Raw genomic sequence first — 15,167 nt, 5'->3', positions numbered from 1 at the left:
TGCTACCTACTTGGAGTTTATAGTGTTTGAGATCTCTTATATCTACATTATTGCAAGGAATAAACGCTGAAGCACATGATAAATCAATACAGCAAAACAAAGAACAGATCTCGCTCTCTGTAAACGTAACGAAATGCGATTGACGAACAAAAAGACAAGGAGACAAAGAAGGAAACATAAGATTATCTTTCAAAATCGCCAACGTCGGCTAAATTAAGATTAGTAGCTTTTGAAAATTAAACTTTCAACCTGGTGCAACCGACCTTCAACAGAGTCTACAGTTAGTACCTCGGGGATCAAATTTATTATCTTCCTTTGAAAAACAAACATTTTGGAGTGAGATTGAATAGCAGGAGACGCTGGACGCGTTGTTTCAAAGTCATGTCCTGAAGGGAAAAGGTGTTCAGGATGGCTAGATAAACAACCAATTAGTCAATTCGGTGAAATTCTAAATCAAAGGCTCTTTCGTTATCCTAATTAAACCTAGGGTCGATTTGGGTTTCACTTTTCATCGAGCCGTTAAACTAACAAGATAAACACATTAAAACAAATCCCTGCCAGGGGTTGCTTCCTCTGGAAAAGTGACTCGTTTGCAAATCGAGAAGACTTGCAGCACAAAGCACAGAGCCAGCGCTTCAACTGGTGTAGCATAAGGGACAGATAACACTTTCCGACACTTAATCTGATACTTTAGAAATGAGGAAGGATTTTTGATCGATTGAAATGTATGAAAGCGTACAGCAATTTAAAGTATTACACAAATTTTGTTACTGTAAATGCATTTTTTTAATTTTTGTTAGTAGACATTTGATCAAAATTGTTTAAATATGTTTAAGTAACTGGAATAGATGAAATGCAGCATTGGATTCAACAAACATTTGACACTACTTAACATTCTAATTTTAAAATATAGGTCTTCATCTTGGTTTAACAACCTTCTAGGTCATATTTGGCATACCAGATTTGCTGGCTAGTTGATTAGGGGATTTGAACGTGGGATTTGAACTCCAGTCCTGCCGTATTAAAAACGATGCCACTGTTATCTCTACCACCAGAGTGCCCTTCTAGACGTAAAAAAAAAACTTTTCTCGACGAAATGTCTGATATTTATTTTAATTTTTATTCCAGACATTTAAAGGCTTAACAATAAATAAAAAAATCAGAAGAAAACGCGGTCATAATTTTGAATCTGCTACTTTATAAATATAAACCAACATCAAATACACTCTGTATGATACGATCATGATCATGGTTGGCTTTCTTTCGCGTCCCTATATGCCGTTGACTTTAATATCATTGGAGTGACAACTACCACAATGCCTAACACTGGCAGTAAATTGGACACGAGGCTAAGGATCGTTTTCTCACCCAACGCAATCATATCGCAAATAATACTCCATTACTACGATCATCTTCTGGACTCATCTAGCTGTTTGCACGTTTGTCATAATAATTCATCTTGTCTTTGTTAGACTTTATGTTTGATTTATTGCGGCTGTTCTTCCACATCTAAATGGAAGTTTATTTTTTCCGCACCTTTTGTGGGAAAAAAATTAAATAAAGGCCATTGTCCTACAAACGCTGTTTAGAAAACGAGCTAGTAGGTGCTGATCATGTGGTGCTGGTGCTCCAAAGATCAAGAATAAAAACGCACATGACAATGCGAAGCAATGAAATTATCTCCCTTTTTTTCGGGTTCCCGCCATGGTTAAAAGGCATTTGTTTGAACATTTTTACTTTACAACCACCGAACCAAGCATAATCTTTATGAATCTATAAGTGTAGAAACCATAAACTTTCATGCGATGCTCAGCACGTGCTTGCGTTCCGAAGTCGTTTTCTTCTTCGGTGAGATAAATTCATTATTTGTTTAACAAACCGCTGAGTGAATCAAAACTTGCAAGCAACAACCATAATTCCTAAACATTCAGCATAGCTTTACTGTCAGTCATGCGGTATTTGCGGTTTCACGGTAGGAGGAGTGATGTATAGTGTTTTTTTGTTTTTTTGTTATATTCACTTCATACACCGTCAACTGATAGCAATGCAACAGCAAAATTAATGTTTCAGTGTTTAGACTTTTTAAAAACATCGATTGAAACCATCTTTGGTTTGTTTTTAAATATTTTTGGGTTTCTTTAAATTGTTAGTAAACCATACTAAAATTTCAGAAATTACACTCGAAAGTTTTGTAGCAAAATTTGCTTCCTTTCTGACGATTACTTAGGCTTTCAAAACACCATGCCAAGAAGCATCAATTTGTAAGAAATTTTCATAATAATATAAATTAAATGTTATCTTATAAGCCACGGTTGCAGTTATTTCTTTACACTAGCTCACATACACCTTTTGCGAGTCGTATAAGCCTAGATGAACAAATAATGCTTCACTGTTTGAAGTGTCACAGCTGATGGTGCAATAATCTACACTAATTGAATGTTTGCCAAATGGATTATGCAAATACACGACGGCCACGTTAGCCATAAATCATCCGACATGATGCAATCACTCGTAAAATACTATCTTTGTAAAGTTACTCTTATTTGTAAACGGTTGATTTATTTCATTAAGTCGAAGAAAACCTAGTTTTCTTTTACATTTTAACTTATGGAAGTTTAAAACTGTCTTACCAGAAGCAATTTGCCCATATTTTACATTTATCTTTGCATTAATATTTTTATCACGTAAAAAAGGTGAGATTATCGACTTTACTCGTTTAAAATGATACAACTTCTTACATTTATGACCTTAAATTTTATGTTATTATTTGACTTTACTCGTTTAAAATGATACAACTTTTAGCATTTATGTCTTTAAATTTTATGTTATGCTACAAACAATTATGTTCAAATGTCTTGTACTCTCCAACATTTCAGCAACTGCTACAATGAGCCAAAGCCAAAGTCGACACACCAAACTCCCATGAAAAATTCCACCGCATGAAGGGAGCAATAAACATCACCTACAACCAAAGAAACGATGTGCTTCTTGAGAGACTCACTCAAACCTCTTCAAACGTCTATGACTCTTCTGCATAAAACTGTCTACCAGTGTAACATCGAGCACGTGATACTAATGTATGAACATTTTGCATGGAAGAAGGGATCTAACACGGATGGCATTTTGCATCCATACCACATGGCACATGAGTGGATTAGAAGGCAGTTTTTCAGTCAACAGTCTGCTTTACAACTCCCCACTTAATGATGTTTTTCAATTGCACAGAAAGTGGGGATGTACAAACGATGCTAACGTATTTTTCAAAGTGGTTTTGAGAGTTGAATGTGGTTTTAAGAAAGAGTAGAAAAAACTGCTTTGCTTTAATGAAACGTTCACTTGAAAATGCTTGCAGACTGGCATGGAGTTGCTTTACGATTTCGTACGCCATTCGATTACCGGCGAGACTTAGAGGATCTCTAAGTCAAGGAGAAGAATAATAAGATGTGTAACGAAATATTACCTGTTATCGATATTATTTTTTAATTCATGGACAGAAAAGGCACATTCTTGGTTATCATCAGTGGACTATTTCTGGTAAGAGGAATTAGCACCAGTACAAGACAGAACGGACAGGTTCTAACACACTGTTAGTAGATAAAAGTCAACTCAACTACATTGGTGCAAATCTAAACCCATCCCATTTCAAAAAGTCTATATTGTGTAATATTCTTTAGAAATTTTTAAATTCTGAAGTCAGTTAAAATATCACTTAAAATGGAATGTATTTTATAATTTCATATAACTTCTTAGAACTAAATTTCGATACCTTCTTTTTGTCCGCGAGTCTACAGACATACCACCTGCTCTATCGCTTTCCAAGCCAACGGAGGGCACGTACTCATTAAGACATTCATATGCTGAAGCATATGAAGCAATCATTAAAGCCTATCTATTCGGATCCGAAAGCGATATTCGAAGAAATATTCAATATCAGTTTGCAAATTGGATTCCGATGCAAGACCATTTGCATGTCAACCATCATTTCTATGCAATTATCATTTGCATGCTAAGCAAAGAATAAGCCACATTTGCATATATTATTTTCCGATTACTGCAATGGAATAGCATTGCAAAAAAAAAATCACAAAATTTAAATCCACATCAGTTAGTTGTGTAACTTTATAACATAGAATTTATACATCATACTTGCTTTAATTTAGCTTGGGTCAACCTTGCTTGTCTGTTTGCTTTGTGCCTTGTTTAGAAATATCATCAAGTCATCTCCTCAGCTTGAAAAAATTTAATAAACCATGAACGACGACAACAAGAATACGCATCAGTAAACGCCGTCTGATTGCTAAAAATATGCAACACTTCGTTCCATCTTCCATTCACCAGGAAGCCTCCCATGCGTCGCTTCACGGTTGAAGCGACTTTGCTAATTTACATTCTTCACCTATGCTCTGCTGGATGCTGCTGTTACAACCACATTTGCTGGATCACTAGGTGAGAGCATAAGACGTTTTAGTATAAATAAGTTATAGTTGCAACATATGCCTTTAATTTATCTTCGTCAAAGGAATTTTAATAACAGCTCACGCTTTTCATTTCAATTTTACAACAATTTTTAAATTGCATCTTTATTTTCTATGCTTAATGCTGCTTAATACAACCACTTCTTCTCCTCACATTCATTTTTCAACTCATCTCGTTCATGAGCTGCTCCTCACTTGCGTTCTCACGCGACCTCACTATGGAAGATTCACCTTCTCATGATCCTTTCCATCTTTTTGATTCTCTCACACGAATCTCTCTCTCTCACCCTCACTCTCGCGCTCGGCATCAAAACAGCACTCATTTTACTCGCGAATCCAGAGAGGATTCCGCAGCATAAACTGTTTCTTTCTCTCTCCCACTCAGTCTGATCGAAAACATTGAACGGGAAGGACGCGTTTCGTCGTCGCGGCCATTCAACGAGTTTCGTGTTCCTGTGGTGTGGGTTTGTGCATCAATAAAGACGGGTAACGTATCAAGAGGAAGGTGGGGGGGTCGTTTGTTGTTTTCGGTTCGTGTGCCATGCGTTCTTTGCACCAATCCAATGTGCTGTGCCGTACTGAGCTGTGTCGTTCGAGTTCCTAACATTGCCTCGCGTAGCTGTCAAGGGTTGTTGTGATGCCGACAGGCAAACGTGGAAACCGACAACTGGCGGCAACTGGACGCAGTCTCCAGTGAAAATATGGTTGAATAGTGCATAGTGTGCCTGAAAATGTGAAATTCATTCCTGCATAAGTTGGTGTGAAAAGTTGAAGTGCTGCTTCAAGGTCGCTTGTCGACGTTCCCGAACGAAGCGAGGTAGAAAATTCGTCCCATTGAAGATATAGTGCGACAAGCATGTGAAAAAAGGGTTGAAAAGGTGAAGGAAGAATTTCCAACAGCAAGGCGCTGTCCATGAAGAAATGAGTTGATGCAATCGTGACCGTGAAAATAATGATAGTGTACAACCGAGAGTGAGAAAGTGTGAGAAAAAGCCCCCGGAAAGATGCAACCGGTACTTCTGCTTCAACCTTCGACAGTGAGTGCACGTAAAAGGTGCAAACAGTGAAAATGTTCCTTCTTTGAGGATCTTGATGCTCGTATACACCGTGTGAAGATTTTATTTTAAATAATGAAAAGAAAAGTGTGTTGTAAAATATGTCCGTTTACAGCTGCTCATCAGCTTCAACGTATCTGATTTCGTAGTGAGAAGTAGAGTGCAGTACCCGATGGATTACCACTGGCGTCTGATAAATCATATTTGGATTAACAGCGAGTGATTTATCACCTAACGGGTATCTAAAACGTAGATAACGTATTCGAATCGACCAGACCAACTCGATCGTCGCTAGTGAGAAAGGGGTAGGTGTTTCAGTTTCACAACATATCTTGTTCAAGTTACTATCAAGCGTGCCAAAAACCATTCCTCGAAAAATGCCTTACTCCACTCTTACCTACGTCAGAATTCGTGCTTCCGAATGTGTATGTTCTTCTCCTCGATTGATAGCATTGACAGTGCGCGTGGCTCACAAATTGGATTTAGATTAGGTGGAATTTACCGTCCAATAACTCCTAAAACACTACAAACACATCCCTGTGGGACGAGCAAGGAAATTGTATTGCTTTCCCGCTTTGCTAAATGTCAATTCAATCAAGATTTTATTACATTAATTTCATCAACCTTGACCGCAATATCAACCTTCACGATACCGGGATAAACATTCTACTTTTGTGCAAAGATCACGTTTATTTGTTCCAGCAATCCAACATTTATTCGTAAGCTCAGAAAATCAATCGAGTATGCAGCATCTTGTGGTTACACCAACGGTAAAACAACAACCACTACCACATTTACCAGTCATTTCCATAGAATGGTCGGCAGCAATGGCTTGCCGGCAGACGCTTTATCTCGCTGTTACGAGGGTAATATTTGACTGCATGAACCAACACAAGCGCACAGAGAAAGACCCTTTTATGTCTGCCATATGATGCGGCTTTTTCATACGTTGGAATGCTTGTGATGCCTTGTGTCTTGGGGTTAGATAAGGCGAGCAGGAGGATCAATAATATAAATGGTTATGTTCGGCCTAATTCGGCAAAAGGACGCTTCTGTTTTCTTTTCCGATTTAGCAGAAGCATGTAATGGGAAATTCCCCCTTTCAATTGTCTGCCCTACTCCCCTTAAGATCAATAACCCGTAAGCTCATGTGTGTTTACTTATATTGCACGATTTATCGCCGACGTTACGAACGGAAGAAAAAAAGGTTGAATATTTACAAATAATGGTTAAATGATGCGCAATTACCTAACTGGCGTTCATGCAGATTCTGTACTAATTGTGAAAATTTAACTCTTTTAACAAAATAACAAAGTTCGAAAATAAACCTTTTTTTCACTCATTAGCATAGAACGCAACAGTGTTATTGATAGGAATGCAGATTGTTTGCCCGATCATTTCTTGGGAGGACATGCGATCGATTTCCATCACGCCTTGTCATAGCAAATGTCATCATTTTCAAAGCTGTACACAGTATTCGGTTCTTCAAATTTATGCTGTCTTCTGACCATCCTCATTGTTCCTGTTTTTATGTGTTTTTGTTATTTATTTGCTCCTTTACTATTACCAGCGTAAATGATATTTTTATGATTTCACCTTTCAGCTACTTTTTTTCCAACGTTTGGACCATTTCTTTATACTCGAAACTACACTTCAAACGCACCACGAACGTGCTCTTTCAACGTTTCTTCTTACATCACTCACATCAACAGATTAATGTTTCGTTTGCGTGATTCGTTGTTTGCATGCTCAACCGCAATCCATCTTTCTTTTTTACCTCCTATTCTGACCTGACGGGATGCTGCGTGGCCAAGTTGCGAATAGAAAATCCATTCAATCGGCACGCTTCATGAAATTGGCGAACGAATCGTATATAAAAATCGCGCATTTCATGCTTTGATCTTGCCAATACTGATCTCGTTTTTTGCCACGGCTTTGCTTTGAGCTAATATGGTGTCGTCATACTAGACAAGTGTCAAGAAACTAACCGAAGCGGGTTTAAGTTTTGGTAGCCTGCGGTTTGTAGTTACGAAACAAACTGATGAAATGTTTGTTTAAGCTATAGCACTCTCGCTTGTATGCATCATCGACATGTAAAACCAATGAACTTGATCATATCGAACCAAATATACATACTACGAATATGTTGATACATAAACCCTACAGTGTATTACGATGAAACTTTATTATATTGTTGCTCATTTACGAATCAATGTCCTACTGTCTCAACGGTTGATAGTTCATAGATTCTAACTACAGCACTGAATTGAAAAACCATTATACTCATTTACCAGAATGGTTCTCCATATATTTGTAGTGCTATTCATAAACAATGTTATGTCTGTATTGACTCTCATATTGCAATGTTATCTTCTTTTCTCTGTTGCCATACATTTTAGTTCAGATTAAAGCAACTTTGAATCCACAATGCTTCAGCTACTATGTGCACTTTAATCTATTAATTTTTCTATTCATTCAATATGTGTATGTTTTACAAGTTTCCTAAGGATTATTATCTCAAAGTTTTGTTTTTAACGCTATAAAGCATGTCAAATAAAATTCTCACAGCACAATAACGCATGATAATTCTATCCACATTTTATAAAAACCCATGCGATATTTTACCATCAGCTCAACAAAGGGACTTCTTCTTCTTCTTGGCTTAACGACCTCTAAGGCCATCGAAATGGCTTTCTAGACTGCCGTGAGTCAATCCGTGGTAAGTCAATCCTCACTACAAGGGGACGGTCCGGATGGGATTTGAACCCCGGTCCTGCCGTTTGAAGACCAGTGTCGCTGGCGACTACACCACCGGGCCGCCCCGGAACAAACAAGGAACAAAGGAACTATGAGAACTTTAACAAAATAGCAACAAAAGCCGGTGATGAGACGATAGCACTGCCAGTCTTCATTCAGCAAGACCTGGGTTCAACTCCCATTCAGGCCGTTACACCGCAGTCAGGTCTGAATATCCAAATACGTACTATCGATTCCACGGCCGGCGTGATCTAGTAGGTACGCCACGTTTCTGTAATATGAACCCGACTATCAAGCATAATGACTGCGAAGACAGTAGCTCCTATGTGATACCGGCTTAGTTTGGTTGCCGCTCCGCGCTTGTTCAGCTCCTGTGTGGACAAAACAAAAGAAATTCGCTGAATTTTTGTTGGAAATAGTGCTTGAGCCCTGCTGCAAATTGGAGCTGATAGTGTATACCCTATGTGTGATAGCATACATTGGCAGTAATAACGTGGATAAGGAATGAGGTTTCTCTAAGAAAAAAGCAAACTTTTTCCGAAGATATGACAAGAGACCTTCCCCTTGATAGTGTTTTAGGCTGGTGTTATTGCTCGGTGGCATGCCACTAGGAAATGTATGAGATTTGACGTTTGACGTTCAACCTCATCTGTCAAATCCCATACATTTCCCTTACAACTAGTGGCATGCCACCGAGCAATGACACTAGCAATAATCTTCTTCTTCACCATCTTCTTCCTGGCACAAGAACCTGGCAGATCACGCCAGCTATCGAATGGCTTAACTAGAGATTTGCTGATAACCACGTATTTGGATAGTCAGTCCTCACTACGTTGGAACGGATCGGAAAGGATTTGAACCCCTGTCCTGCCGTATGAAAACTGACGACGCTGTCGCATCACCACCGGGCCATCCCAGTAATTCGTCTTGATTGAGGACACAATTCTAGCTCAATTATTATTCACTAAAATAACTTAAGAACGGCCTCTAACTACCAAAGAATAATTTTTCAACATTGCAAGCAATAATTAAAATGTTCTTGTGAATTACCCTTACAAAAAGTTATGGAAAACCATGGCAATGATTATCGTTTGCTTGTTTTTTTTTCTTTTTGTGATAATGTATCTTGCACCATGTTGTTTTTTCGGACTTTTTTTTTATTTCCTAAAAGATAGCCTGACCGTTTTAATTTCCTAAAAGATAGCCTGACGCCGGCCGTGGAATCGATAGTACGTATTTGGATATTCAGACCTGACTGCGGTATAACGGCCTGAATGGGAGTTGAACCCAGGTCCTGCTGAATGAAGACTTGCAGTCCTATCGTCTCATCACCGGCTTTTGGTGCTATTTTGTTAAAGTTCTCATAGTTCCTTTGTTCCTTGTTTGTTCCGGGGCGGCCCGGTGGTGTAGGCGCCAGCGACACTGGTCTTCAAACGGCAGGACCGGGGTTCAAATCCCATCCGGACCGTCTCCTTGTAGTGAGGATTGACTTACCACGGATTGACTCACGGCAGTCTAGAAAGCCATTTCAATGGCCGGTACGACCTTAGAGGTCAGAGGACCTCGTTTTGTTCTTCACAAAATTGTTAGCGTCTTTATAATTTTTAACAAAAAAAAAACGATTTTCTCAGCGTACACCTTTGGTTTATCCACAATCCCATGATCAGTAAAATATATAAGCTCCGTAGTGTTCAATCACCGCAGGGCATCAACATTGCTCTACTCACATCGATCTCTTCAATGATCCCCCCACAAGTAAACATCTGAAAGCGACCTCAATAAACACTCTCAATGGCATTGTGTTTATTTACTGCTTTAGGATCAATACAGACCGTCGAGTATCGAACTCACATCAAGTGTATCTAAACATCAAGCTGGAAAACGCGTGAAAACTGCCCAACGCTATTGAAATGGGTTCTTAATGGACTTTATTTCGGGTCAATCGTGTGTTGCAATGGTGCAAACATTTCCGAAGGAAAGGAACAGTCAATACTGAATGCATTTGTGGCGCTTTTGCCGTTCCAGATACGTTCAATCAACGCATTGGTCCCATTATTACACACACTACTCAATCGATGTCAAGCTTCTGGCTTATTAAAGTACATACAGAGATATTTTTAAAGTATCAAACCAACGCTTCATCATCCCAGCCGCAACAAAACCAACTCAATCAAAGCAGGATACAAAGTAACGCAGGAGACTACAGTTGAGCAAACCGTGAAACTCCGCAAATGAAAGCTCCGTCACGCTCGTGAAGTTTTTGATGAGTTTTGATGTGTGGAGCCAACTTCTTCTCCCTTTCGGATGTTCCATTCCTGTTGAAAAATCTTCGCTGATGATGTTCAATGTTCTGTCGTTGGCTGTCAAAATGATGCTGCTGCTCATCTCAATTGCCAGCGATTTGCTTTGTTTATTCTCCACGGTACATAACACACTCACCAACTGTCGATTGTGGTCCGAATCGTCGTCAATCATTCGTCCAAAGTTTATATCAGCATAACGATTATAATTATGCTTAATTTGGTTCATTTAAATAAATGAATAAATTATGGTGCCGGTCGCTATAACCTACTTTGAACGGACGTTGTTTTTGAAGACGGCACTAATTTGATGAAATCATAAGGGCTATAACTGAAAACTTGTTCTCTCGCTCCAAAAATATCATTGTGGACAATATTCAGCTAGAAAGCTGGGCTCGAGGTAAAATCTTTTTAGGCTAAATGTATACAGTGTCGCGTTTAATGTTTCCATTGGTTGGATTTTCTAAGAAAAAAAATGATAAAACAGTTTTTTTGTAACATTAATGAGCAGAAAAACTATAATTAAAAACGTTCGTGTACTGAATTATTTGTCAAAGATTTACAAATTCATAAAATCTGCTTTCGAGGAAAATATAATTTCTATTCAATATTTTTAGCTAAAAACAAGTTTTTTCTCCTATCCGAAAAGTTTATGTTGGCTAAGTAGCCAACAACGTGGTATCGGCAGTCTAGTAAGCCATTTCGATGGCCTGCATGACCTTAGAGGTCGTTTAGCCAAGAAGCAGATAATACGATATCAACGATATGTGTCGTCTGTTCTGATTTCCATCTTTGTCCGACTTCTACGGAGCTTCCGTGATATTTGGCTTGATTGTCGGGTTCATATTATAGAAACTCTCACGGCTGACTTGTTGTATCCAAGCAGACGTGAGCGGTAACGGATGTAGAAATTGAAACTTCATGTTCACTGTGACAAGGGCACGATGTCGTTTAACATTTGCTCTTTAATGTTGTTGTTTTGCTGCCAAAGAGAAGCTGCTAATGTTGAGCATTTCAGGATCGACGATGGAAACCATCAAAATAAAAACACACAATGTGGAGGGAGTTTTTTGGAGATGTCTTATCTTTCTTCAATCTATCGGGCATACTCTATCTAAAGGATTACGGAGAGTGATTTATCACTGTCACTGTCTGTGATATACGCAAAGGAAAAAAGGGTTTCAAATGCTTTTATCCGCCCACTCGTCGTGTCTCTTCCGGCTGTTGAAGAATGGCAAGTTACCTGCATGGTTGTACTAAAACCATTTTGCTCACTAGCATCCACAATTTCTCTCTCGGCTATGTATTTTATTTCACCTTTGGGGCTAGCTGATACTGCTCAATCAAAAGTTTTCCCATTGTCGAATGCTTCCAGGGGGCATCCAGATAAATCATATTTGTTCTCTACCACCCATTCGCAGGAGAGAGTCTTTTCGAACCACTCTTACGCATACCAACACTTTAAATAGGTCAGTGTCGATGGGTCAGATAATTTAACCCTAATTAAGGATGAGTCCGGAAACGACACTGCTTCAGGCGAGGATTAAAATTTGTAGTCAACTCCATACACTCTGGGTGAAATGTGTGTTTGTGTTAGAGAAGGTCTCCAAAGTTAAACACAAACGCTGGTTAAGGCTGCTTAAGGAAACGAGTGCGGTTGCTTGAAGCCAACCCAACAAAAGCCAATGTTTGTGTGTTGAATAGGTGTGAGGAAGCATTGTTTGAATTATCATAAATAATTTTATTATGAAAATATCAGCGACATAAAGACGTTTACGATGCACAGCATGTTTTACTAGTTTATTTCGCAACAAAATTAAAATAGCATCCATGTCATCAATATTTATTTTTACTTAATTATTTAATTTTACATTAATGTGTTACAGCAATACGGCCTGGCCGTCCTTTATGAATAAAAAAAAATTTTACAAGTCAGGCATATCAGAGTAAATCAATGATTATCTTACTACGAGTTACCATTAAATTCCATTATATTTTAGTTTCAAAATTTTAACAACACTGATCTAACATTTTTTTTATCTAATCCTTTAAACCTTTCTAAATTCAAGGAGAACAGATTTTTTTTCATCTTGACTAAACATCGTACTAGGTCACGCCTGTTATTGAATTGCTTACTAAACTTGCTGATGCTACGTAGTTTGATAGCTAGTCCTAACTACGGAGGAACAGTCCGGATAGGATTTGAACCTCGGCCCTGCCATGTGAATACTGGTTCCGCTTTCGCCTCTATTATCGGTCCGCCCTTAGGGTAATATGCGCGATGCATTATCAAAAAGCCTTTTATATTATGAAAGGATTTTTTTTAAGTCTTAGAGACTACATTTGCCTCTCTACTATATCAATAAGTGGTATAATCTAATACATAACAATTGCAGGTGTGACTTAAATATTATGGAACACTATTGCGATAATGGCATACGATAATGGATTAGTTAAAACTGTTGCTTAAATTTCTCTATATAAATGAGTGATCCGTAAAAATCGAATAAGGCGGTTCTGCTGGAGTTTGTCGGGTGATAGAATTGTCGTGTAATTGGTGTCTAGTTGGCAGGTGGATCGGTGTGTCGTGTATCCATGGCAATCGGTGAGGATGTGGCGGACGGTGATGTCAACACCACAGAAGCTGCAGAGTGGAGGACTGGTTATTTCTAGGAGGTAGGAGTGTGTAAGACGGGTGTGACCTATACGAAGGCGGGAAAGGACTAGTTGGATGTGGCTGGATTCGGTATCTTCCCATGAAGCGGTGTTGGGCTTGATGGGACGGAGTTTGTTGCTGAGGTCTACATTGTGCCATGTGGAGTTCCAGTGTTGGGAGATAAGGGTGTTGGTGAAGCGGATGGCATCCCGGCGTGAAAGGGTGTTGTGTGGTTCCAGGGCAGCCAGAACACTGGCACTATCACTGAAGATGACGTTCGGTCGGTCAGTCTGTAGTCCTTCGACGGCAGCTAGTTGAATTGCTATTGCTTCGGCGGAAAAGATGGAGGTGTGATTACGAAGTTTGATGGCGCAGTTGTCCGTGGTGGAGTGGATCCCACAGCCGGCTGAGTCCAGATAAACAGAGCCATCTGTAAAGATATGATGAAAATGTTTGTATTTAGTTTGAATTAAGTGAGTAAAGGTACTATTGGCGATGTGGCCGTTTTTTTCGGTTCCCCGGAGTGAGCGTTTAAGTTTCCAGTCTATGGCAGGTGTACGGAGATGCCAGTGACGAATTCTCCGGCGGGTGGATTGGATGATCGGTGGTAACTGTTGGTTGGTGACTGTCTGTAGTTATGCGTTTGCTCTGGTGATGATTGCAGTTGCGTCGAGTCCTTTCTCAAAGATCCGAGCTGCAGCTGCGACTAGTTGGTGATAATTTGATTATGAAAGAAATTTAATTTTTCAAAAATTGGTTTTAAGATATCTCAAATACCATAAAATGTATAACCTCGACGCACGTTTAGAGTAAAAACAATCATTACTTGGTTGGTTAGAATTGTACAAATTTCAAGGCTATAGCGCCGCGTTGTGTTACGTGTCATATCCATCGTTGTGTGTCGATAGTCCATCTTGAACAGATACTCCATCTAAAGCCATCTTCAAGATGGTTAATAAAAATTGATTCAATCAATCTTTAGCACAAGTTCTGGAGTTGTTAAACGAAGAGAGATTTTTCGTGCCAATTGCTTTTTGAAAATGTATGTTAGTTTAGATAACCCGAACGAAGATAACCAAACGAGGAGACAAACACGGCGGTAGGAACCAAAGTTATAGAGATATTAAAAAAAAAAAGAACAGAAATAGGAGAAGTAGCGTCCATCCGGTTTCTCGACCGGTAGAGAACATACCAGCGAATCGTGTTGTTAAACCCCCTACTTCACCAAACCTTAAATGTTCCGTTAAAGTAATGAAGTGGCATTAAAGTGGTTTAATCACTCGATACCGATCGAGAGAAGCAACAATGTTGCTTATTTGCTCCTCCTGTACGCCTAACTATCTCTGACTAACTATCAAACTAACCTGTTCTTTCATCTTAACCAAAAATGCAATATTCGTAATAAGCCAGGCCGTTACTATAGAATTTCAAAAATTCAATACTACCAGTACGCATAGGCCAATCAAAGATTTACTACACGTCGATGAGCAGTCATTATTATTATCTAAATTAAAAATACGCTATTAAAAATACGCGCTCGATAAAAATATGCTATGTTGACATCTACACAAACTACGTAACAACCTACCTTGAGATCACTTGAATTATTAGTTTGTATTTTATTATTTATTTATGTATCATAAAGAAGGATATTACTTTACTTTTGTATAAATTTTACATCAAGCAGCACGCACTAGAAACTAGTAAACAAATTAAAAACTACTCTAATTGCTTATTCCAAACAAAAAAAGATGAAGGAAAATTGTTTCTTTACAGAAACACTTTACTTGGTTTTTTGCGATGTTTGGGATTGTTATTGAAAATTGCTCGTCCATTATATTGCTTCATGCGGATGCCATTCGCAATACGAACGGATAACTGTCACTCGTATCGATCAGAATTGACGGAAACAAGGTGCTATCGA

The 15,167-nt window shown here is 38.8% G+C and overlaps 1 protein-coding gene across 1 annotated transcript in view; it reads left to right on the top strand.

Moving 5' to 3' along the window:
• The window catches only part of LOC126565731 (protein brawnin), a 402,985-nt gene that overhangs the window by 50,452 nt on the left and 337,366 nt on the right, over window positions 1–15,167 (top strand). The window lies entirely within an intron of this gene.

Source organism: Anopheles maculipalpis, chromosome 3RL, assembly GCF_943734695.1.
Source record: "Anopheles maculipalpis chromosome 3RL, idAnoMacuDA_375_x, whole genome shotgun sequence".
NCBI lineage: Eukaryota > Metazoa > Arthropoda > Insecta > Diptera > Culicidae > Anopheles > Anopheles maculipalpis.
This window is presented reverse-complemented; position numbering and strand designations above follow the sequence as displayed.